Source organism: Oryctolagus cuniculus, chromosome 2, assembly GCF_964237555.1.
Source record: "Oryctolagus cuniculus chromosome 2, mOryCun1.1, whole genome shotgun sequence".
NCBI classification, from domain to species: Eukaryota; Metazoa; Chordata; class Mammalia; order Lagomorpha; family Leporidae; genus Oryctolagus; species Oryctolagus cuniculus.
This window is the reverse complement of record NC_091433.1, coordinates 177,969,108-177,995,473: the sequence shown is the minus strand read 5'-3', so window position 1 is coordinate 177,995,473 and position 26,366 is coordinate 177,969,108. Positions and strand designations below refer to the sequence as shown.

At 40.8% G+C, this 26,366-nt stretch overlaps 1 protein-coding gene across 10 annotated transcripts in view; it reads left to right on the top strand.

Annotated features, from left to right (window-relative positions):
• Window positions 1-26,366, top strand: part of NCOA1 (nuclear receptor coactivator 1) — a 262,467-nt gene that overhangs the window by 84,379 nt on the left and 151,722 nt on the right. For 8 of the 10 annotated variants that reach the window (XR_011386747.1, XM_051843198.2, XM_051843199.2 and 5 more), the window contains one exon: window positions 17,194-17,274. The exons of 1 other annotated variant lie outside the window; for it this stretch is intronic. The gene's annotated coding sequence lies outside the window, so the exon portion shown is untranslated. Of the gene's footprint in view, window positions 1-17,193; window positions 17,275-18,002; window positions 18,092-26,366 lie in introns of all 10 variants that reach the window. One more of the 10 variants, XM_070069362.1, reaches the window with a different exon arrangement.

The following is a 26,366-nucleotide window of genomic DNA, read 5'->3' as shown; positions in this document are numbered from 1 at the left end:
ATAATTGCTTTGTGGAACATTTTTACTGATAACTGCTTGAAAATTCTTGTCAGATAATTCAGACATCTGTGTCATCTTGGTATTGGTGTCTGTTTAGTTGTCTTTTCTCATGTAAGTAGGAATTTTCCCTGTATTGCTAATTCATAACAAGCATAATTAGAAAAACAAATTAAGATAATAAGCATTGACCGGTGCTGTGGCTCACTAGGCTAATCCTCCGCCTGCGGCGCTGGCACGCTGGGTTCTAGTCCTGGTTGGGACACTTGTCCTGTTCCGGTTGCTCCTCTTCCAGTCCAGCTCTCTGCTGTGGCCTGGGAGGGCAGTGGAGGATGGCCCAAGTGCTTGGGCCCTGCACCCACATGGGAGACCAGGAGGGAGCACCTGGCTCCTGGCTTCAGATCGGTGCAGCGCGCCGGCCATAGCAGTCATTTGGGGGGTGAACCCACAGAAGGAAGACCTTTCTCTCTGTCTCTCTCTCTCTCTCTCTCACTGTCTAACTGCCTGTCCCAAAAAAAAAAAAAAAAAAAAAAAAAAAAAAAAAAAAGGAAGAAAGAAAATAGCAATTCATAGGATTCAAAAAAAAAGATAATAAGCATTAATATAACCCATTTCACTGTTTCTCTATTATGTAGAAATAATAATATCTACTTAATATTCTGTTTCATAAAGACTACATGAGGTCAGGTATATGAGGTACCCAGTCTCATTCTTAGAACATAACAAATATTTAGAAATTATTAGTTTAGCTTGGTTTTCTTTTTTCTGAGTATAACATTTAAAATGGAAATCACTAATATGAGACTTGGCTCTTTAAAAGGAATCTTAGCTGTTTTTCCTCTGTCACTTCTTATAAATTGTGATTACTTAATGCAAAAAACCAAGCCGTTCATTAATATTAGTTTCGCTTTTTTGTTGGAGATAGGCCCTTTTTGTTTATAAACCTAGATGTGTTTTCTCCTTATCCTGAGCTATAAGAAATTCATCTACTTTATTCTTTAGAGAGAATCTTCCCTATTCCGATAACCATCTTAGGCAAAGGCGGACTGATGTATTATTGGTAGCTCCACCCTTAGTTGCATCCCAGGATGATATGTACACTTTCCTTTTTTACTTTTAGGCTTTTATAGCTAAGCATTTATGGGTAAGATAGAAGGAGGAAGATACAGGGAAGGTGGTGGTGATGACAGAAATAAAAACAGGGGAATGACAAAGGTTAGTAAAACCTAATAGCTGCTTCTTTTAATCTTGATTGATTTGATTTTTTTTTGTAAGGATTTATTTATTGATTTGAAAGGCAGAATTACAGTGAGGCGCAGAGAGAGAGAGAGAGAGAGAGAGAGAGAGAGAGAGAGAGAAGTCTTCGTTCTGCTAGTTCACTCCCCAAATGGCCACAACGGCCAGAGCTGGGCTGATCCAAAGCCAAGATCCAGGAGCTTCTTCCAGGTCTCTCACGCAAGTGCAGGTACCCAAGGACTTGGGCCATCTTCCACTGCTTTCCCAGGCCATTAACAGGGAGCTGATTTAAAAGTGGAGCAGCCGGGACACCAACCAGTGCCAGTATGGGTTGCCAGTGTCATAGGCAGTAGCTTTACCCAGTACGCCACAACACCCAGCCCCCAATAGTTTCTTAAAGTCCTTGGTAGCCCCTGACTCTTGCTGAGTTGGTACTTGAAAACCCTTTTGGTTTATGTGTCTTGATTTTCCCCCCTTGTAATTGAAACTTCTTTTATCTTCATGATGGAAAGGTTTTCCTGAGGAAGTGGTATTTAAACTGAATTTTAAAAAGATGGCTTAGGAGTTACTAGATAGGCAGACAGAACCAGCCTATCTAAAGTTTTTGCAGGAAGGAGGGAATATAAGGGTCTGAGGTCGGCACTGTGGCATAGTGGGGAAACTGCTGCCTGGGGTGCTTGCATCCCATATGGACACCAGCATCCCATGTGGGTACCGGTTCGAATCCTGGCTGCTCCACTTCCGATCCAGCTCTCTGTTGTGGCCTGGGAAAGCAGTGGGGGATGGCCCAAGTGCCTGGCCCCTGCACCCACCGGGATACCTGGAGGGAGCTTCTGGCTCTTAGCTTCAGCCTGGCCCAGCCCTGGCTGTTGGAACCATGTGGGGATTGAACCAGCGGATGAAGATAGCTCATTCTCCGCTCTCTCTCTCTCTGTCGGTAACTCTGCCTTTCAAATAAATAAATAAATCTTTTAAAAAATAAATAAGGTACTAAAAATGTCAGTGCAGTAATAAACATAGTGTGGTACTGGCACAAGGATGGACACATAGATTGTTGGAATAGAATAGATCAGAAATATGACCACAAATTTGGACATTTGGTTTTTTGACAAAGATGCAAAAACCAATCAGTGGGTAGAGGATAGCCTTGTTAGTTAATGTGTTGGCTTTGCATTCATATGCAAAAAAGAACTGTGATTTATACTGGTATTTTACAACTTATATAGCTACTCAAAATGAATCATAGACTTAAATGTAAAATGTGAAACTATAAAGCTTTTGGCAGAAAGCATAGGAAAAAATCTCTATGGCTTAATGTTTGGGAGAGCATTCTTACACAAAACCTCAAAAATAGGTGATGAAAGAAAGAAAGTGGTAGATCATTGAAATTAAAAGCTTTTGCTCTATGAAAGACAATTAAGAGACAGAATACAAGCTATAGGCTAAGAGAAATGTTTGCAGATCATACATTCAATGAAAGATTTGTGTCAAGAATATATAAAGAACTAAAACTGAACAATAAAGAAGCAACTCAATTTAAAAATGAATGGAGATATAAACAGTCATTTTATCAGAGGACATCAGGTTGGTAAATGAGCACATGAAAGATATTCACATCATCAACTGTTTGGAAAATGCAAGTTAAAACCATGATAAGATGCCACTGTATACCTATTTGAGTAAAATAAGAATTAATAGCTATAATAGGTAATGGTAAGGATGCAGAAAAATTGTAACTCATACATTGTTGGGGATGATGAAAAGATGGTATACATACATTTAAAAAATAAATTTTGGAATGAATTTATCTTGCAGAAAAATTGCAAAAGTAGTACAAGATACCCATATATCTAAGTTTCCTGTAATGGTAACCTCTTATAAAACCGTGGTCTATATTTCAAAGCTAAGAAAAAAACAATAGGGGATCTACATAGGCATCCTTTTGAATCCCAGCTGCTCCACTTCCAATCCAGCTCCCTGCTAATGAGCCTGGGAAAGCAGCAGAAGATAGCCCAAGTGCTTTGGCCCCTGCTCCCATGTGGGAGACATCTTGAAACGAATATTAGTAATACTACTTTTCTCTGAACTTCAGACTTCATGAATTTTTCCCAACTTTTCTTCTAATGTGCTTTTTCTATTCCAGAATCCAATTTAGGATCCCACGGTGCATATAGCCATCCTATTTCCTTAGTTTCCTCTCGTTTGTTAAGTCTTCTTTTGTTTTTGATAACTTTGACACTTTTGATACTTACAACAACTTGGATGACTCTCAGAGGGAATGTGCTAGGTGAAAGAAGCTAGTCTCTAAAGATGTTCCATTAAAATGACATTCCATTAAATGACGAAAAGTATCATTTTGGTAGAGAACGGTCAGGAATTAGGTGTGATAGGAGAGTGGCTGTCAGATATGTGGGATTATTTTGGGGGAAGGATAAAGCTATTGTATTCTGTTGTTGGTAGTAGTTATAAGAATCTATATATATGTTTAAATTCATATAAGTATACATTTAGTTTTACAATATGATTTATAAAATACATTTCTTATACTTTAAAGCTTAAATAAAAAAGACTTCCAAACTATAACAGAGAGGACAATAGTAAAGATGATATGAGGCAGGAATGAAGAATAGAAAAGAAACACATCATTTGGTCCTCATAGGACTTTAGAATTTTATGAAGAGTGTGTGAGGGAAATGATAAGTTTGATTTTTAAAAATAAGATTTCTTTAATCTTCAGTGTGAAGATGAGTTGGTAGGGGATGGATTGAAGAGGTGAAAGAAAAATTGCCTCTTTTCCATGTTCTCTGTTAAAGAGCAGTTCTTTTTTTTTTTTTCTTAGTATTTATTTATTTATCTATTTATTTTGAAAGAGTTACAGAGAGAGGGAAAGACAGAGAGCTTCCATCTTCTAGATTACTCCCCAGATGGCCGCAGTGTCCAGCACTGGGTCAGGCTGAAGCCAGGAGCCAGGAGCTTCATCTGGGTCTCCCATGTGGATGCCAGGGTCCAAGCACTTGGGCCATCTTCCATTGCTTTTCTCATGCCTTTAGCAAGGAGCTGGATCAGAAATGGAGTAGCCAGTTAATGAACTAGCACTCACATGGGATGCCAGTGTTGCAGGTGGCAGCTTTACCCACTGTGCCACAATGCTGGCCCCTGAGAGTCAGTTTTTGAAATTAGTAATCAGCCTAGATGTGTCTAGCTAGTATTTTAGCTTCAAAAGTGTTGCTGGGACAAGCATTAGGTGCATGGTTAAGATCTCTCTTGGGATGCCTACATCCTCTAACACAGTACCTGGGTTCAAGTCCCAGCTCCACTTCTGTTTCTGGCTTCCTGCTAATGTGTACCCTGGGAGACTGTAGGTGATATTTCAAATACTTGAGGCCCTGATACTCATATGGGAGACCTGGATTCAGTTCTAAGCTTGGCATTAGGGGAATGAACTAGTGAATGGAAGATCTCTCTTTGTTTGTTTCCCTGCCTTTCAACTAAAAATAAATAAATACATTTGAAAGTGTTACCACCTTTTAAAAATATCATGTTTCCAGTGCTCAATATTATTATACAGGCTGTTGTTTTTGCAGCTGATATTGATAATTATACAGCTTATAAATTGAATATAAGTTAAGATGAAAATGATAATTATTTAATTTTAGGTAATTATTAAAGTACTTTTTTAAAGATTTATTTATTTTATTTGAAAGGCAGAGCTACAGAGAGAGAATGAGACAGAGGGAGAGAGAGCTTCCATCCTCTGGTTCACTTCCCAAATGGCCATAAAATCCAGCACTGGACCAGGCCAAAGCCAGGAGCCAGAAGCTACTTCTGAGTCTCCCACATGAGTGCCAGGGCCCAAGCACTTGAGCCATCTTCTGCTGTTTTCCCAGTCACATTAGTAGAGAACTGGATCGAAAGTGGAGCCGGGACTCAAACCAGTGCTGATATGGAATAGTGGCATCCCAGGTGGCAGCTTTACCCATTACACTGCAGTGCCGGCATCCCACATGGGCACTGGTTCAGGTCCTGGCGGTTCCACTTCTGATCCAGCTGTCTGCTATGGCCTGGGAAAGCAGTAGAAGACAGCCCAAGTCCTTGGTCCCCTGCACCCATGTGGGAGACCAAGAAGAAGCTCCTGACTCCTGACTTTGGATCAGCCATTCTCCAGCCATTGCAGCCAGCTGGGGAGTGAACCAGTGGATGGAAGACCTTGCTCTCTCTCGGTCTCATCTTCTTTCTCTCTGTAACTCTGAATTTTAAACAAATAAATAAATCTTTAAAAAATTTTTTTCAATAAAACAAAAATAAAAATTTGTTTTAAAAAAGTATTTGTGTTCAGTTTGTGATGAAGAGGACATTTAAAGAAAATGTGGAAATTGTTGTTGATAAGTGGTCAAAAGCAGTAATTGGCATAATGTACGGGTTTTCTATCCTTCTTATTAGCAGTCTGTGATAAATTTTCCAAATTTTATCTTTCATAAGCAAATTTTCAGAAGGATATTATATTCTTGAAATAAATATTTGCCTATGATTATATGTACAGTCTTGCTGTCAAAAATCTGTAATAAGAGATTGCCATATTTTGAAGGCAAAGATGATAGGAAGTTGGCAGTTTCATGTAGTTCAACTTAATTTTTTCCCAGATTGATAATACTTTTTTCTGTAAGTTCTTGATTTTTTTTTAAAAAAAGATTTATTTAATTGTTTGAGAGGCAGAGTTACAGAGAGAGACATAGGTCTTCCAACTGCTGGAGCTCCCCAAATGGCCACAGTGGCTGGAGCTGACTGATCCAAAGCCAGGAGACTGGAGTTCCTTCTGGGTCTCCCACATAAGTTCAGGGGCCCAAACACTTGGGCCATCTTCCACTGCTTTCCCAGACCATACGCAGAAAGCTGGATTGGAAGAAGAGTAGGCAGGACACAAACTGGCACCTGTGTGGGAATGCTGATGCCACAGTTGTAAGCTTAGCCTACTACGCCATAGCACTGGCCCCAATTTCATGATTTTTTTTTTTTTGAAGATTTATTTATTTTTTGAAAGGCAGAGTTACAGAGAGACAGAGAGAAATAGAGAGGTGTTCCATAAGCTTGGTCACGCCCATAATGGCTGCAACAGCCAGAGCTGGGCTGATCCAAAGCCAGAGCCAGGAGCTTCTTTCAGGTCTCCCACGTGGGTGCAGGGGCCCAAGGACTTGGGCCATCTTCTGCTTTCCCAGGCCATAGCAGAGAGCTGGATCAGAAGTGGAACAGTAGGATCTCAAGCCAGCACCCATATGGCTGCTGGCACTGCAGGGGGTGGCTTTACTTGCTGTGCCATAGTGCCGGCCCCACCAAGTTCTTTATTTTTAATATAAAGAAGGGTGTTTTGTATGATCAATTTTAAGGGATTATCTTGGTCTGTTTTCATATAACAGAAAAAGATTTGATTTACAGAAGGAGAGAAAAATTTGTTAAAAACAGATTTTACCTGCAGAAGTAACTCTTATTGAAATATTAAGATGGACAAAGCAAAAGTCTATTTGGGGCATTCCCATAGTCTTTTTTTTTTTTAATTTTAAAAGTTTATTTATTTATTTATTTATTTTGACAGGCAGAGTGGACAGTGAGAGAGACAGAGAGAAAGGTCTTCCTTTGCCGTTGGTTCACCCTCCAATGGCCGCCGCGGCCAGTGAGCTGCGGCCGGCGCACCGCGCTGATCCGATGGCAGGAGCCAGGTGCTTCTCCTGGTCTCCCATGGGGTGCAGGGCCCAAGTACTTGGGCCATCCTCCACTGCACTCCCTGGCCACAGCAGAGAGCTGGCCTGGAAGAGGGACAACCGGGACAGAATCCAGTGCCACGACTGGGACTAGAACCTGGTGTTCCGGCGCCGCAAGGCGGAGGATTAGCCTAGCGAGCCATGGCGCCAAAAGTTTATTTATTTTAAAGACAAAGTGACACAGAGAGAGGCAGAGACAAAGAGATCTTCTGTTTGCTGTTTCCTTCCTCAGATGGCCACACAATCTAGATCGGGCCAGGCCTTAGTCGGGAGCCAGGAACTCCATCCTGGTCTCCCCCATAGTGGGCAGTGACTTAAGTACTCGGGCCATCTTGGGGTCTTTTCTCACTTACATTAGTAGGAAGCTGAATCTGAAGTAGAGTTGCCGGGAGCTGAACCGGCAGTCAGGTATGAGACGCCTATATTGCAAATAATGGCTTAACTCACTGTGCCACACTGCTGGTGCCTCCCATGGACTTGATTCTTCCCCATTCTTTTTATGGGTAACCACTGTTAAACATTTGATGTCTATCTTTTCAGATATGTTCAGTCCATTTATGTGTATATTCATTCAAATATATTCATACATATATACTCTGAGATACATACACATATATAAATACAAGTACATACATACCTTTAAGAAACATATAATGTGAGGTTTTTGTATGTATAAAGTTTCATAATATGATTTTTTCCTCTATGCTTGGAGTTAGTACTTATAGATCTATATTTTGCTGTTACTTTTCAGGCTCTGTAATGCATACTTTTAAAAATTTTCATTCCATTTGAAAGGCAGGAGAGTGGGTATGGAAAGAGAGAGAGGCCGGCGCCGCGGCTCACTAGGCTAATCCTCCACCTAGCGGCGCCGGCACACCGGGTTCTAGTCCCGGTCAGGGCGCCGGATTCTGTCCCGGTTGCCCCTCTTCCAGGCCAGCCCTCTGCTGTGGCCAGGGAGTGCAGTGGAGGATGGCCCGAGTGCTTGGGCCCTGCACCCCCTGGGAGACCAGGAAAAGCACCTGGCTCCTGGCTCCTGCCATCGGATCAGCGCGGTGCGCCGGCTGCAGCGCGCCAGCCGCGGCGGCCATTGGAGGGTGAACCAATGGCAAAGGAAGACCTTTCTCTCTGTCTCTCTCTCTCACTGTCCACTCTGCCTGTCAAAATAAATAAATAAATAAATAAATAAATAAAAATAAAAAAAAAAATAAAGAGAGAGAGAGAAACAGGGATATTCTATCTGTTGGTTCACTCCTGAAGTTCCCACAATAGCCAGGGTTGGCTAGGCCAAAACCAGGAGCCTGGAACTCAGTCCAGGCTGCCCACATGAACGGCAGGGTCCAAAGTGCTTGAGACATCATCTACTACCTCCCAAGTGCACACATTAGCAGGAGTTGTAGTGGAAGCAGGGTAGCCAGGACTCTAACCAGGCACTCTGAGATGGAATGCAGGCATCCCAAGTGGTATCTTAACTGCTGCACTGCATACCTACCCCTCTGTAGTGCCTGTTGTACTGTGATTGTACCATAGTTACTAAAGATACTTAATCATTTTTAAAAATTGTAAACAATGGGCCGGCGCCGCGGCTCAGTAGGCTAATCCTCTGCCTAGCGGCGCCGGCACACCCGGTTCTAGTCCCAGTCGGGGCGCTGGATTCTGTCCCGGTTGCCCCTCTTCCAGGCCAGCCCTCTGCTGTGGCCAGGGAGTGCAGTGGAGGATGGCCCAGGTGCTTGGGCCCTGCACCCCATGGGAGACCAGGAAAAGCACCTGGCTCCTGGCTCCTGCCATCAGATCAGCGCGGTGCGCCGGCCGCAGCACGCCGGCTGCGGCGGCCATTGGAGGGTGAACCAATGGCAAAGGAAGACCTTTCTCTCTGTCTCTCTCTCTCACTGTCCACTCTGCCTGTCAAAAAAAAAATAAATAAAATAAAATAAAAAAAAATTGTAAACAATGAAGAAAGTAGTAGCTATGTATGCCTTCTCGCGAATGCACATGAGTAAAATTGCTGAGTCATACAGTATATGCATTTTAAGCATGTGTTGTTAGGATAAGAAATGCAGAATAGAGAGGAGGCAGCGTACAAATTTACAGCCAGACCAAACGTATTCAGAGGAAATAAATTTGTAGAGGTGGGTGACCAGTTGCCATCATACACATGATGGAACACGCGGCAGGCCCTGGCCCCCAGGGGTAGGGCCCTTTTATATTTTAGGAGGGCCAGGGATGTGGGTTAGGGTATGGGACAGCAGGGGGAGGGGATTCCTGGAATTTTTCTTTCAAGTGTTCCAGCAACTGGTCTTTCAGGTGGCTGTGGGGGATGGGGTATTAAGTTAATAGGGTGTGAGACCCAATTGAGATTCAAGGGCAAAGAATAAATTCCAGTGTTTATCTTTTGGGCAATGAGAGAGATGGCTGAGGCTTATGCCTTTGTTCCATCATGTGTTGTCATGGAAACTTTCAAACACATGCCGTAGTAGACAGAAGCAGAATCATGAACTCCTACTAAAACTCAACAATCATCAACCTTTGATTAATCTTGTTTTTATCTATGCTCCTACCCAGTTTCTGTCCTCTCATATTAGCTATCATATCATTTGATCTGTGTAAATACATATGTATCTGGAAAAGTTAAGATCTCTCTTTTTAAAAAGAATATAATCACAACACTTTAACACTCTAAAAAATCATAATAATTATTTAATATAAATATTCAGTGTTCAAATTTTCAATCGATTCAATGTCAAAAACCATTTTTGTTCCTTGTTTTTATTGTTTTGTTTGGGGTCCAATTAAGGTTTACACTATGATTGAAATGTCTTTTTCTTTTATAAAGTCTCTTTTATTTTATCTCTGTACCATCTCCCCCCCCAATCTACCTTCTCCCCCAGGTCTCTCATTCTGTTTTATAAATTCATAGAATTCAATCGCTGTCTCTGTGCATCATTGTCCTGCAATGGTTTCTGTTCTTTGTATTTCCCACAAATTTTTAATTAGGTATAGAGAGGCTCAGTGAGATTCAGGTTTTATTTATTTTCCTTTTTTAAAAAAATAATTTATTTATTTTCATTATTGAAAGCAAAGGTGGATGGATGGGTTGAAGAGAAAGATATCTCTCATCTGCTGGTTCACTTCCTAAATGCCCCCAACAGCCAGGGCTGAGCTAGGCTGGGACCCAGGTATAGAGCCATCACCTCTTTCTTCCCACGATGCACATTAGAAGGAAACTGGGGCCGTCGCCGCGGCTCAATAGGCTAATCCTCCACCTAGCTGTGCCAGCACACCGGGTTCTAGTCCTGCTCGGGGCGCCGGATTCTTTCCCGGTTGCCCCTCTTCCAGGCCAGCTCTCTGCTGTGGCCAGGGAGTGCAGTGGAGGATGGCCCAAGTGCTTGGGCCCTGCACCCCATGGGAGACCAGGAGAAGCACCTTGCTCCTGCCATCGGATCAGCGCGGTGCGCTGTCCGTAGCGCACCAGCCGCGGCGGCCATTGGAGGGTGAACCAATGGCAAAGGAAGACCTTTCTCTCTGTCTCTCTCTCTCACTGTCCACTCTGCCTGTCAAAAAAAAAAAAAAAAAAAAAGATGGAAACTGAAATGAGAATGGAACTTGAACTAGACAATCCTGAAAGAGGTAACAGGAATCTCAAGCATCTCTTTAGCTATTGCTCCAAACAGTTGCCCTACTTTTTTTCTTTTTGTCAAGCCAACATTATAGAAAGTATATGATCATCTGTAAAGAGGCATGTGGTGAGGTATGCATTTTTTAAAAAGATTTATTTATCTTACTTGAAAGAGTTACACAGAGAGGCAGAGAGAGAGGTCTTCCATCCGCTGATTCACTCCCCAATTGGCCACAATGGCTGGAGCTGCGCCGATCCCAAGCCAGGAGCCAGGAGTTTCCTCCGGGTCTCCCACATGGGTGCAGGGGCCCAAGGACTTGGGCCATCTTACACTGCTTTCCCAGGCCATAGCAGAGAGCTGGATCAGAAGTGGAACAGCCAGGACCCGAACCAGTGCCCATGTGGGATGCTGGCACTGCAGGCGGCGGCTTTACCCTCTATGCCACAGTGCCAGCCGCTGCATTTTTAATTTGGAAGATATTACCAGATGGTTGTCCAGAATTGCTGTTGCAGCCTTTACCATTTAGTACTTGAGTATCATTTCACATACTTTCATTTTTTTTTGAATCTTACTAATGGAAAAGATTTTCTGTTTTTAATATTTGTTTCTTTAATTACTAGTGAGTTTCTTAATTTGTCCTATTTTTTAGGTTCCTTTGTATTTTTGTTGTGAGAATTGCCTATTCACACACACTCATATCTTTGTCTCTTTTCTTGTTGAGTGTTGAAAAGTTTTCTTATTCATTTGTAGAATTTATTTATATTTTTTGATTATTCATTTTTCTGTCCTGTCAATATTTTCTCATAGGTTATGGTTTATTTCAATGATATTGTCTTTTGTTGTATAGAACTTATTTTTTAAAAAAGGTCAAATTAACCAGTCCTTTCCTTCTTGTATGTACTTGTATGTAAGTTTATTTTAAAAAGATTTCTTTGCCCAGATACATAAAAATATTCACTTACACTTTTTAAAAACTGTGGTGAAAACCATAAAATTTACCATCTTAACCATTTCTAAGTGTGCAGTTCATTAGTGTTAAGTATGTTCGTATCACTATACAGTGGCTCTCCAGAACTTTTTTATCATGCAGACTGAAACTGTACTCAAACAGCTTTCCGTTTCTCCCTCCCTCCACTTGTACCTGTTTGCTCCTAACTTGAGATTCAATTTGCACATTTAAATATTTACCTCACCTTTTTTCCCATTTTTGATAATATGTGATCAGAGTCCCATTTACTTCTATTCAAATAGCTTGCCAGTTGTCACAACACCATTTTTTATTTATATTATAGGCATATACATGCCTTTTTTCCATATTAGAAATATGATAGGTATGAAAAACTCTGTTAGAATGTTATTTGGGTTTATATATTAATTTTGGGAAAATTAATATATCTATTATGTGTATTGATTATTTCCTCATTCGTTTTGGAGTTTTATTCTTGTGGAGACATTTCTTTTTGAAGACCCTACATATATCTTACAAACTTTATTATTCCTAGGTGGTTTTTGTTTTTCTGCTGTGATAGGGTGATTCTCATTTTAAAAAAATTATATTCTACACCTTTCCAATTCTGATTTTTCTTTATGATGCTTTACATTTCCATACCATTTATAACCTCATGCTAGATGAAATAATTCATCAACTAAATAACTGATTGTGTTTGTATTCTTAAATGTTTTCCTCACTTTCTCCTATAACCTGGAAGGACAGAGATTCATCTTTTATTTCTTGACACCACACTGAGCACTCATAATAATTCCATTAGTCGTTTCATACAATTTTGTTTGAGTTATTTTTTATTTCTAAGGTTTATTTATTTGAAAAGCTGGGGTACAGATAGAGCGTGGGAGACACACAGATCTTCCATCTTCTGGTTCCCTCCCTAAATGGCCACAACAGCCAGTGCTGAGCCAGGCTGAAGCCAGGAAACTGGAACTCCATTTGGGTCTCCCACGTGGATGACAGATGCCCAAGTACTGGGGCCATCATCACTGCTGCTTTCCCAGGGGTATTCCTACCAGAGAGTTGGATCAGAATGGAGCAACTGGGACTCTTAACTGGTACTCGGATGGGATGTAGGCCTCACAGACAGTAGCTTAACTTGCTGTACTGCAGTGCTGGCCCCTGTTTGAGTTTTTAGAAACAGGAATTTTATGGTATGCAAATAACTTTTTGGTAGTCTTTTCTAGAATTTGTTTTGTATTTCTTGATTTATTGCATTGGCTAGCGTTTCTAGTACTATGTTGAATAGTTCAAGTGATTTTCTCATCCTGTTTTTAACATACACAAGAATATATTTTATTACTAAGAATAATGTTTATCATAGGTTTCTGATAAGTTTTTAACAAAATAGGGGAATCTATTTGGTTACTAACATGCTGAGAGGTTGGTTTTTGTTTTTTGTTTTGTTTTGTTTTAGATTTATCTATTTATTTGAAAAAGTTACACAGAGAGAGGAGAGGCAGAGAGAGAAAGAGAGAGAGGTCTTCCATCCAGTGGTTCACTCCCCAGATGGCTGCAACGGCCAGAGCTGCGCCAATCCAAAGCCAGGAGCCAGGAGCTTCCTCTGGGTCTCCCATGCTTGTGCAGGGGTCCAAGGACTTGGGCCATCTTCTACTGCTTTCCCAGGCCATAGCAGAGAGCTGGATTGGAAGTGGAGCAGCCGGGACTAGAACCAGCACTCATATGGGATGCTGGTGCTTCAGGCCAGGGCGTTAACCAGCTGCACCACAGCGCTGGCCCCCATGATGAGAGTTTTTAACTTCTGAATTTTGAAGTTTATCAATGGGAAAAGTCACATCAGTCATCTCTAGAGGACTTTTTGCTATTTTGTAAATGACACCATCAAGAAGTAGGAAAGTTGAATAGATGATGGTTGCCAAGAAAGAGAAACTGAGAAGCACTTTAACATCTTACACAGGTGGAGAGACTTGGAGTTCAAGGTTACAGTTACTGAGGTGTCTGGAGCTTAAGGGTCCAAGATCCTGAAGAGGACACAGTAATAAACAAAATCCATACCATGTTTCTGCTAAAGCTGTCAGTGTAGTAACACAAGCCAGTAGACAGGAAAGTTGAGCAGAAAACAGCTGCTAGAAGGCTGAGAAGCTGAGCAGTTTTCAGCATTCTCATGGTTCTGGTAAACATCGTGGGCTTTTAGCAGTTTTCTAAGCAGCTAAGGCCTGGCACTGAGGGGGAACCAGAGTGGACAAGGGTCTTAATGAGATTGAAAGCAAGCCTCAAAGTGGCTTTTTCTCTGATTGGATTAGCTTCACTGGCAGCCAGAAACTAAAGGAATCATCTGCTGATCATTCATGTCCTCTGCAGTTTCTGTGAAGCAGTGTCTGATATTCAATCCCTGGATTCCATGCATGCCAAGAGTCAGAAATATGAGCAAAAGACAGGTGTAGGAACAGACAGATGATCAGATGTGGATTTCAGTGAAAAGCATTGTGACACTTTTTAAAAATTTCCTCCTTGTTTCTGATGAGAAGTATGTTGTCATTTGAATTATTTTCCCTTTAAATGTCATTTCTCTCTTGTTGATTTCATTATATTTTTAATGCCTATAGTTTTCAAAGTTTATGCCATGCCTTGGTGTGGATTGCTTTGGGCTTATCCTTTTTATGGTTCACTCAGCTTTCTTGAATCTGTAAAATTACGTGTTTTACTGAACTTTGGAAGTTATTAGCCTTTTATTTCTTTTTTTAAAGATTTTTATTTATTTATTTATTTGAAAGATAGAGTTACAGTGAGAGACACACTAAGAAAGGTCTTCCATCCTCTGGTTCACTCCAAATAACCACTGGGCCTATCCAAAGCCAGGAACTTCTTCCAGGTCTCCAATGTGGGTGCAGGGGCCCAAATGCTTGGGCCATCTTCTCCTGCTTTCCCAGGCCAATGCAGAGAGCTGGATCAGAAGTGGAGCAGCTGGGACTCAAACCAGCACACGTATGGGATGCCATCACTGCAGGTGGTAGCTTTACTGCTGCACCACAGCGCTGGCCCCAGCCTTTATTTCTTAGAGTACTTTTTCTGCCCTGGCCTATTTCTTTTTTCTTCCTGGGACTCCATGACTTGGAAGATAGATCTTTTGTTGTAGTCACACAGATCCCAAGGCTTTATTTATTTTTCAGTCTATTTTCTGTGTGCCATTCAAATGGGATAGTTTCTTTTGTTCTGTCTTCCAGTTCAATGATTCTTTCCTCTGTGCTCTCCATTCTTTTGTTACATCCATCTATTGAGTCTTTTTGGCTATCGTATTGTGTTGTTTTTTCTTATCTCTTTTTTTTTCTGTGCTTTATCTAAATCTTTTATATATTTTCCTTTTTGAGACTCTGTATTTTTAAAATACATTTATTATATTTATTTAAAAGGCAGAGTGCCTGAGAAGGTAAGAAAGAGAAAGAGATCTTCCATCCGCTGGTTCACTCCCCAAATGGCTGCATCAGCCAAGCCTGGAACAGGCTGAAACCAGGAGCCTGGAACTCCTTCTGGGTCTCCCATGTAGGTGGCAGGGGCTCAAGTACTTGAGCCACTGTCTTAAGCATCTTTCCCAGGCACATTATCAGGGAGCTGGACTGGAAGTGGGGCAACTGAGACTCAAACCAGTACTCTGATATGGGATGCCAGTGTTGCAGGTGGTGACTTAACCTGCTATGCCACGACACTGACCCACTATTTTTGTTCTAAAGTATGTATATAATTTTTCCTTGAGTCATGTTAGTGATAGTTATTTACAGATCTTTTGAGATAATTGTAACATCTCCATCATCTTAGTATTGGCATTTGTGGATTGTCCTTTTTCATTCAGTTTGAGATATTCCTGGTTCTTGGTATGGAGAGTGATTTTCAATTGGTATCCTGACTGACACTTTGGGTATTTATTATGTTCTGAGACCCTGGCTCCTATGTAAATGTTCCCGTTTAGCTAGTTTCCACTGGTACTGCTCCAGCATCTTAAGGAGAGAAGTCTGTCCTCACTATTGCCCTGTGGGAATCCAAGTCCAAGTTGCCCACTTTGCCTCTTTAGTTGATATTCTTCATTAGTGCTTGTCAGTGATGGGAGTTCTGGCTTCCACTTACTCCTCCCTGGCCTGAGGGGCCAGTGTATCTCATTATCCCTCCCCTCTGTCCCCTGCAGGAGGATGGGTCTCTTATCTGCAGTGGTGAAAGGCCTGACTCATTGCTAAGGCCTCCTCTGACACCAACCTGTGGAAGGAAGGGCACCTTGTAGCCAAATTCTCCAAGTGTTCTTCACTACAAAAATCTTTAAAATGTACTTTTTTCTCCATAAGTTAACCAGGCAGAAAACCTTGCACTGACATGGCTTGTATTCCCAGGACCTTCAGTTCTTTAGGGATGAACTAACTGGCTGGTGTCATTGCTTATATCGAGAAAGTTTTATTTTTGTCTTTTAAATCCTTTTTTCAACAAACTTTTTTTTTTTTTTGACAGGCAGAGTGGACAGTGAGGGAGAGAGACAGAGAGAAAGGTCTTCCTTTGCCGTTGGTTCACCCTCCAATGGCCGCTGTGGCCGGCGCACCACGCTGATCCGATGGCAGGAGCCAGGTGCTTCTCCTGGTCTCCCATGGGGTGCAGGGCCCAAGCACTTGGGCCATCCTCCACTGCACTCCCTGGCCACAGCAGAGAGCTGGCCTGGAAGAGGGAACCGGGACAGAATCCGGTGTCCTGACCTGGACTAGAACCCGGTGTGCCGGCGCTGCAAGGCGGAGGATTAGCCTAGTGAGCCACGGCGCCGGCCTTTTTCAACAAACTTTTAAAAGTCTCTACTTAGGAGGAGAAATAGAGGAAGGACATTTACTCTACACCCACAGAAGGACTCATCATTTCCTTTTAGTCTGTGGCCATTTGCAAACATTTTGTTTTTTTAAGATTTTATTTATTTATTTATTTATTTGACAGGTAGAGTTACAGACAATGAGAGACAGAGACAGTGAGAAAGGTCTTCCTTCCATTGGTCCACTCCCCAAATGGCTGCAATAGCCGGCATGCTGCGCCAATCCAAAGCCAGGTGCCTCTCCTGGTCTCCCATGCAGGTACAGGGCCCAAGCACTTGGGCCATCCTCCACTGCCTTCCCGGGCCACAGCAGAGAGCTGGACTGGAAGAGGAGCAACCGGGACTAGAACCCGGCACCCATATGGGACGCTGGCACCGCAGTTGGATGGTTAACCTATTGTGCCACTGTGCTGGCTCCAGTCTGTGGCCATTTGCTTTATTGGATAGACTTTTGTCACTGTGACTCATTTTTAGCACTTAAATTCTTTTTTAAGAAAAAGTATGCCTCATCTAGAAATGGAGGTTCTAAAAATAAACTTTTAGTTCTAAGAATTGTTTTGCAGAAAGTGACAATTTTCCATATTCCATTTTATTAAAAATATACACATAAATTTTTAGTTTTCTTCGATAGTTAGAAATGTCCCAGTATAGTTTATGTATTAGTTATGCATAATTTTAATATAATACTTTAGATATTACATTTATTAAACCCCCTTCCATTTTTATGCATTAATTTTGCATGATTGATAAAAGTTGATCCAACTGATTATCATATTGTTTTCCTAAATTCAGGTTTCTTTACAAGTGCATCAAAGGATGAAAATTGCCTAAGAAATCACCAAATACTACTCTGAAGGATTTGAAATAAGCAGGGTAAGTTTAGTAGCATCTTAAATACTATCTGAATTTTTATAGTGAATTTCTAATTTTGGCCTAGATTGTGCCCAATAACCTGGACCCTGGGAAGAACATACCCCTTTTATTTCCCTTTATTCCTGCAGTGGTTTTCAGTTTTCTTTTGGATCAGGGACACCTTTGATGATATGCTGAAAGCTGTAGATCTTTTTATAAACATTTATACATTTCCAATCAGAAAGAAACTTCTGAAATCCCCTAGAATTCATGGACCTTTGGTCAACTCTTCTGTGCAGTTCTAAGACATTTTTATATATGCTGCATTAAACATCACAACTCTGTGAACTAGTGGCTAATACTCATATTTTGCAATAAAGAAACGGCTGCTTAAAATGGTATGTGGCTTGTCTAGTAACATAGCTGTCAAATGTGAGAACAGAAGATTTTTATGAATTGTAACAGTTCCTTCAGAGGGCCTTAGCATTTTGTAAGGTTCTTGCTACTTAATGTGTATTGCTCCCTGACAAGGCTATTTCAGGTTTTTCCCACTGTTGTTGCATGTGCGTGTCTAATTCCCCAGGTTATCACAGTGGGTGTTCCCCACACCAGGGTTTGCTTCCTTTCATTTAGTTTCTTTGTTGTATTTAGAGTCCTCTAGCAACTTATCCACTAGAGACTTAACAATTTTTTTGTTTTTGTTTTTTGTTTGTTTTTTGTTTTTTGTTTTGCTTTTTATTTTTTGACAGGCAGAGTGGACAGTGTGAGAGAGAGAGAGACAGAGAGAAAGGTCTTCCTTTGCCGTTGGTTCACCCTCCAATGGCCTTATAATGAATTTGTATGTATTAAGAATGTTAACTTTATGTGTTTTACAAATACATTTATCCCTCCTATTGCCTTTTCATTTTATGAATTTTTTATGTATAAAAGTTTTGAAATGTTTAAGCATTCTGACATTTAAGTACTATTTATTCTTTTTTTTAATTAATTATTTCTTATGAGGCAGAGTTAGACAGTGAGAGAGACAGAGAGAAAGGTCTTCCTTCCGTTGATTCACCCCCCAAATGGCCACCACGGCTGGCGCACTACGCTGATCTGAAGCCAGGAGCCAGGTGTTTCTCCTGGTCTCCCATGCGGGTGCAGGGCCCAAGCACTTGGGCCATCTTCCACTGCCCTCCCAGGCCACAGCAGAGAGCTAGACTAGAACCGACGCCCATATGGGATGCCCACACTGCAGGCTGAGGATTAACCAAGTGAGCCACGACGCTGACCCCTTTCTTTTCTAAATTATTTTTAAATTTACTTATTTATTTGAAAGCCAGAGTTACAGATAGAGGGAGAGACAGAGACAGAGAGAGAGAAAGAAAGAGAGAGATCTTCACCTGCTGGTTCAGTCCCCAAAATCTGTAATGGCTACGACTGGGCCAGACCAAAGCCAGGAGCCTGGAATTCCATCTGGGTCTCCCAGATGGGTACAGAGGCCCAAGAATTTGGATCATCTTCTGCTTTCTCAGGAGAATTAACGGGGAGCTGGATGGAAGGTGGCGCAGCCAGGACATGAACCAACACCCATATGGGATACTAGTGTTGCAGGTGTTGGCTTAATTCTCTGCTCCACAACATCGGCCCCTCTTTCTTTTTTTTTTTTTTTTTTAGTATAGAAATATTCAAATATTTGATGAATTCCAGGAAACATGGACAGACACATATTCAGATGAAAAAAGAAAAAGCTATAATGAGAATCTTAAAAGATTAATAGAGAATGTCATTTAAGTTGCAAAACTATTTGACTTCTTTTTGTTATCTGTTTATTGGCTGTTTGTCTTTCATCTTTCAATATTTAAACTATTTAATCTTTCATAATTTTAGTAAATGTTTAGTTTTATAAATGAAATTAAATTTTTCTCCTGAAATAGGTAATTCTTAGTTCTGGTTGTATTTATTGAATTTTTTTTAACCCACTTACTTCAACGTCTACCTTTATCAGATGTGAGAATTCTACTTATACATGTATTTAGCTATCTATACCAATATTGCTTTGATCTAATTTGCTATCACTCTATGTTGATATTATCATATGGGTTTAATGTTATTGTTGCTTTAAAGTCTTGTGTTGGGCTTTCAAAATGTTCATCTTGATTTTTTTGGTATCAGTTTTCACAGATTAATTTTAGAATATATTTGTTAGGTTAAAAAATATACGGAGGATTTTAATGAGAATTGTGTTGAGTTAAAGATTGCTTTGGAGGGAGATTAATGTCTTTGTATTATTACATCTTTGTGGATGTTTTATGTTGTTCATTTCCTCTGGCCTTTGCTATATTTCTTTATGTTTCTTCTACACATATGTGCCTTGGAGTTAGGACATTGAGGACATCAGTTCCCAGCACTAATGCATCTACTCTTTCATTGGCCTACAGAACACTTTTCTTGCCATGCTTGGCTGAACAGCTTACCTTTAGGTCTCTTCTCACTACCTTCTTTTTTTGTTTTGTTTTGTTTTGTTTTGGTAAGACTTATTTATTTATTTGAAAGGCAGAGTTACAGAGAGAGAGGTCTTCCATCTGCTGATTCACTGCCCAAATGACTGCAATGGCCTGGGCTTGGCCAAGTTGAAGCAGGAGCCAGGAGCTTCTTCCAGGTCTCCCATGTGGGTGCAGGGCCCAAGAACTTGGACCACTGTCTGCTGCTTTCTCAGGCACATTAGCAGGGAGCTGGATAGGAAGTAGAGCAGCTGGGACTTGAACGAGTTCCCATATGGTATGCCAGGCATTTCAGGCAGTGGCTTAAGCTGCTACACCATGACACTGGCCCACTTCCTTCATTTTTTAACTTTTATTTTAAGATTTCTAAACATACACAAAAGAGAGTAGGATGAATCCCTATGTATTCATCACCTCGCATTAATAGCTATTGTCAGTGGTAGTAGGTCTCTTTATAGGACAAAGAAGCTTTTTTTGCTATCCCAGCATAGCATATTAACATTTTTGCAGCTGTATATTTAATGTCTGTCTTCTCCATTAGATTGTAAGCTCTATGAAAGTATTAATTCTCCACTGTCTTATCCAGTGCCTGAAACATGCTGGGCTGACAAATTTAAAATGAATGTATTAATATCTGAAAAGGTAGCTAATGGGTTAGAAAAGAGAAACATTTGGTAAAAACCTTTGAAAAACCAAAGTTGAGAAGAACAACTTGGAGAGATTAATATTAAAGCCGCAGGTACCATCTTGGGCTCAGATTCATATATGGTTCTGACTAAGCAACTTTATGAACTTACTGTTTTTTCTAAGTAGGCTTTTGTATTGTATTCCAAGAAGAACATTGGTTTTGTTTATGAGGAGCTGTGCATTTTAAGTGACTGAAGTAGCTTTCAGGAATCACTGCTCCCTGAAGTGAAATGGCTCCTTGTTGTCCTGGAGCTTTAGGGCTGAGACCAAGCCCTGCTGTGGCTATGCAGCGAGATTGTGATCTTAAAGCACCTGCCCAGCCATCAGGCTATCTCTGTTTTTCTCCTTAAATTGCTGTTCCCTCCTACCTTTCAGAAACTGTTGAAGCAGAAACCATGGTTACTAGTAGAGGTTCCTTAGGAGCTCTGAAAACATCAGTCAGTTTCCCAGCTGGATTCAAGAGTGATCTAGATAAAAGCATAAGAATAAAGCTCACTGAGGGTCTTCCCCTTACTGAACTGAGTTCTTTCATTAGGGACCACTTTGCATAAAGTGAAATGTTCTTTGTTCCCCCTAAAGTAGACAGATTTTCATTTAAATTAACAGTAAATTAGCACCTGGCTCTTTCTAGAATCTGGAAGAGGGTGACAATACTCTCACCTGTCCTCCATCAGAACCTGCCCTGTCTCTCTCCTCCTCTTTCTTATCTCTGTTTCCTTACCACCTTTCCTGGGTCAGGGATGAGGGATGATAATACTGACATGAATGTTCAGGGCTCAGCATAGAAAAGATTGTGAAGTTATAGCTTTGGTGTAATTTGTGTTGGCAGGGAGGTGGGGGGGCGGCATGAAATATGCCTAGAAGCTTCATACAATGGTGCCAGGAGTGTATTTGCCAGGATTAGGAAGAGTCAAGGAGTAGCTCTTGTCTGAGTGTCAAAATAAGTGATTTCCAGAAGTTACGCCTGACAGCAAGCATTGTCTTTGCAGAGGGCGCTGTTGAGAAGAGAAAGGAAACCTGCATTTACTAAGACTCTGATATGTGTTGGGTACCTGCCTGGGTACTTTGCATGGCATCATGTTTTCTCTTATACCAGGGCATATTTCCCAACATTCTGAGCAGTTTAACATGACTGGTAATTTTTTTATTTTTTTAATAGTTTCTGAAGCTGTGTCATCTTATGACTGTTTATACCTTCTTTTAATGTAGACCAGAAGTCAGTGAATTATAGCCTATGGGCCATATCTGGCCTGTTTTTGTAAATAAAGTTTTTTCTTATTTATTTAAAAGGGAGAGTTATGACAGTGGGAGGGGAGAGAAAAACAGAGAGAGAGAGAGATCTTCCATCCATTGATCCCCTCCCCAAATGGTCACAATGGCCAGAGCTGGGCCAATCAGGAGCCAAGAGCTTCTTCCAGGTCTCTCATGTGGGTGCAGGGGCCAAGCACTTGGGCCACCTTCCACTGCTTTCTAGGTGCATTAGTAGGGAGCTGGATTGGAAATGGAGCAGCTGGGATTCAAACCAGAGCCCATATGGGATGCTGGTGCTGCAGGTGGCAGCTTGAGCAATTAGGCCACAGCGCCATCCCATAAATAAAATTTTATTGGAACACAGTCATACCACCCATTAGGTACATACAGTGCACAGCTGTTTTCATATTCAGACAACAGAGTTGAGTAGTTGTATCAGAGACCCTATAGCCTGCAAAACATTAAATATTTATTCTCTGTCTCTTTACAGAAGTTTGCTGATTGCTGGTTTTACATGAGCCAGATCAGTCCACCTGGGACTATATGTGGGGATGTTGATATTGAGGGGAAAACACACTCATAGGTTATCTGCTTGTTGACATTAGAATAGTGGCAGCATAAAAAGGAAGGTACTGGGGATTTTTATGAAACTAGTGAGTGTTTTGGATCCTTCTTCATTTTAAGTCCAAACCAAGACTACGAAAGGAAACTCTAAATGTAAACATTGTGTGTCAGTTTTTAAAAAACCATATACAGGGGCCGGTGCTGTGGCGTAGCAGGTGAAGCTACCGCCTGCGGTGCCAGCATCCCTTATGGATGCCATATGGAATGTCCCAGAGGCTCCACTTCTGATCCAGCTCTCTGCTGTGGCCTGAAAAAGCAGAAGAGGATGACCCAAGTGATTAGGCCCCTGCACCTGCCCGGGAGACCCAAAAGAAGCTCCTGGCTCTTGGCTTTGGATTGGCACAGCTCCAGCTGTTGTGGTCATCTGGGATGTAAACCAGTGGATGGAGGACCTGTCTCTGCCTCTGTCTCTCTGTAACTCTGACTTTCAAATAAATAATAAATCTTTTTTAAAAAATAAAATATATACATTTCTTTGCCTTTTTCTATTCCTACATGTGTGCCTATGTCTATACTCTCACATAGATTTATCCTAATTCTGTTACTTATTCATAAACTTAATATAAATGTAGATTTAGACACATATTTCAGTTGGAAATGACGTGACCTCAGTTGGAAGTAACCTTAGAAGTCTTGTGCTCCAAACACCTTTGTTTTACAGATGGCAAAACTGAGTCCCTTAGAAGTTGTCATATACCTGGTATTACAGAAGCAAAGTAGTGGCAAGTCCCGGGAGTAAAAATCTGTTTCGTAAGATTCCTTTTGTCATGCATGGAGGCCTTCACATATGAAGTTTTCCCTGTAAGGCTTTGTCCAATGTGTCTCCCTCTCTCCCTCCCTCCCTTCCTTTCTCCTCTCCCCTTTCCCCCTCAAAAAAAAAAAAAAAAAAAAAAAAAAAAAAAAAAAGAAAGAAAGAACTAAAGAAGCAGCTGAACAGAAAGTGTTAACCCTGGATTCCAATTAAACCCTGCTTCTCACATCATTGCAATTTTTAGGAAAGGAACCATTCTTTGATAAAAAAGAAATGGGAATCTAGAAGATACATTGGGCTTGTCAGGATTACTGTGGACTAAAATCCATATTAAAATTCATGTAAGGGGAACTTGCAGTTATTCAAGTAAACACATTGCCTTAGACAATCCAGAATTTGTGTTACAAGTAGGTTACATGTGCTTAAGTGTTTTTCTTTTGTGAACTGAACAAACTATAAATTGAAATTTATGGTAAAAATGCTTAATTTACGATCTCATAACTTAATAAAAGAGGCTTTGTTAAGAAATTAGATGTAGTTTAGCTAGAAAGATAGGAGAAGCACTCCAGAACTTGTAACCACTGTACTTCCGTATTCCTGACAGTGATGTTAGAGTCACAACTGGAGCAGAGTCTTTATTTTCTTCAAATTCAGAGTTAGAAAGGCCTCTCCCTTGATTGCATCAGAAAGTAATCACAAAATTTCTTCTTGAGGATTCCATGGGGACTCATCTTAGGCAAGAGAAATCCTAAGAGAACCTTGCATAGACAGAAGATGTTCCTTGGAAAGTAGACTACCACAGCAGATATTAGCATCGTTTTTCTTCATTCTGTAGGTGATTTATAAAACCTTCACAGCAGAATTATTTGCCTGTTTTTAATTAACCTCGAAAGACTTATGTAATTGTTCTTTCTTTCCCTATCTGTGCTGATTCAAGTCTCTGAACTTTCTTTCCTTTTACATTTGAAAAGTGTTTTAAGTTTTCTCTCTTAGAAATATAATGAACAAATTCATGCTGTAGCTCAGTATACCTAACTAATTTTAAATTTGAATGCAATGAGACTACCTTCTACTTTTTTTTTTTAATGGTTTATTTATTTGAAAGATAAAGTTACAGAATGAGAGAAGAAACAGATCTCCTATACAGTGGGCAGAGCTGAGCGAGGCCTAAACTGGAACCTGGAACTCCATCCAGGTCTCCCACCCACATGGGTCGCAGGGGCCCAGGTACTTGGGACTGCTTTCCCAGCCATATTAACAGGGAGCTGAATCGCAAGTGGAGCAGCCAGGACTTGAACCGGTGCTCATATGGGATGCTGGCATTGCAGGCAGCAGCTTAACCCATTGTGTCACAATCTTCCGTTTTAAAAATACATGATTGAGTGAACCATTTGGCCTACTAGTTAAACACCTGGCTCCACTCCATTCCAGCCTCCTGCCAGTGCAGACCCGATGAGGCAGCAAGTGATAGTTCAAGTAGTTGGGTCCCTGCTGCCTGTTAAGGAGTAGATTGAGTTCCTACTCAAAGCTTCAGCTTGGCCGACCTTGTGTGGGCTTTTGGAGGGTGAACCAGGGAATAAGAGTTCTTTCTGTCCCTCTGTTTGTTTATCTCTCCTTCTCTGTGTCTCTCAAGTAAAAAATAAGAATAGAAATGCATGGTTAGTATTTATTTTTCAGGAATTTAAGCCATTGTAGTAATTTAATGTCTTCTTTAGTTTGGTATTTTTATCGAGGTTCTATCTCCAACTAGATTTCCTCAAGAAGAGAATTAAATGGATCAAATATTTAAATGTGGGGTTCTAAATAAATGTATTCATTACAGTTGGTTCATTAGAGTTGAGGTTGATATTATATCATTGTAACGTTTTGATTCTTACCTATCTGGAACTCTGAGCTGGTAGCATAGTTTATCAGTTCCTCAGGTTGAGTAACCCTTATCTGAAATGCCTGGGTCCTGAAGTGTTTAAGATTTTGGATTTTTTTTTTTTTTCAGAGTTTGGAGTATTTGTATAGGCATAATGTGTTATCTTAGGGATGACAACAAGTCTAAACATGCAATTCATTTTTGTTTTATATGTGCCTTATACATATAACATGAAGGAAATTTGATGGAGTACTTTTTGTGTGCCTGTATTTGGACTGTAACTTGTCACATGAGATCAGGTGTGGAATTTTCTACTTGTGGCCTCTTACCAATTTTCAAAAAATTTCTCATTTTGGAACATTTACATTCTGGATTTTGTGTTAGGTATGCTTTATGTGTAGTATTTTTAAAGTTCTTTTAAACCATGTTTCTCTTTGATAGTTAAATAAGTCATCTTGTTTTCTTTACTATTGTTAGAAATTTAAAGTAAAGTTTGTTTAAACAAACAAACAAAAAAAAACTAGATACAAAGTACTGCCTTGTTTTGAAACTTAACACATATACAATTTATCAAATTCTATTTAAATTTACAGAATAGAAATCTCTTTTTAAAGTTTCTTTTAAATTTATTTTCATTTTATTTGGAAGACAGAGATCTTCTACCCACTGGTTCATTTCCTAAATGCCTGCCTGTAACAGCCAGGGTTGGAGCAGGTGGAAGCCTGGAACTGCGAACTCAATCTGGGGCTTCCACATGGCCAGCAGGCACACAACTCCTTGAGCCGTCATCCGCTACCTACCAGAGTGTGCTTTAGCAGGATGCAGAGTTGGAGCTCAGGAGTGGAGCCTGGGCTCTGACGCAGGTGTTATCTTAACTGCTGTGCCAGATGCCCACCCAAGAATAGAATTTTCTACCATGAGTTACATGTACCTCTTCAGAGGGTCGTTCAACTCTCCTGATGTCACATACAAATTTTTTTCCGTGTGGAAAATCTTTTGAGATAAAATATTTGTAGCTATTATTGCAATAATCTCAAAGCTGTCCATTACCCAAACATGGTTAAAAACCATTTTTGTATATGCCTCTGAAGCATGCAAAAGAATATTTAAGGTAAATTTGCTTTGTTTTCTAGAATCACCTAATCAGGGCTGGGTATTTGGCAGAGTGGTTAATATGCTGCTTGGAATACCTACTTGGGATACTGCTTGGAATATCTGAGCGCCTGGTTTCTGCCCTGGCTCTTCCACTTTGGATCTAGGTTCTTGCTCATATGTGCACTGGGAGGCAACAAATTATGACTGAAGCCGTTGGGTCCCTGCCAGTCTTGTGGGAGATCCATATTGAGTTCTGGGCTCCTGACGTCAGCCTGGCCCAGACCCACTATTACAGGCATTTGGCGAGTGAACCAGCAGATGAAAGGTCTCTCTGTCTCTCTCTGTCTCCCTGCCTTTC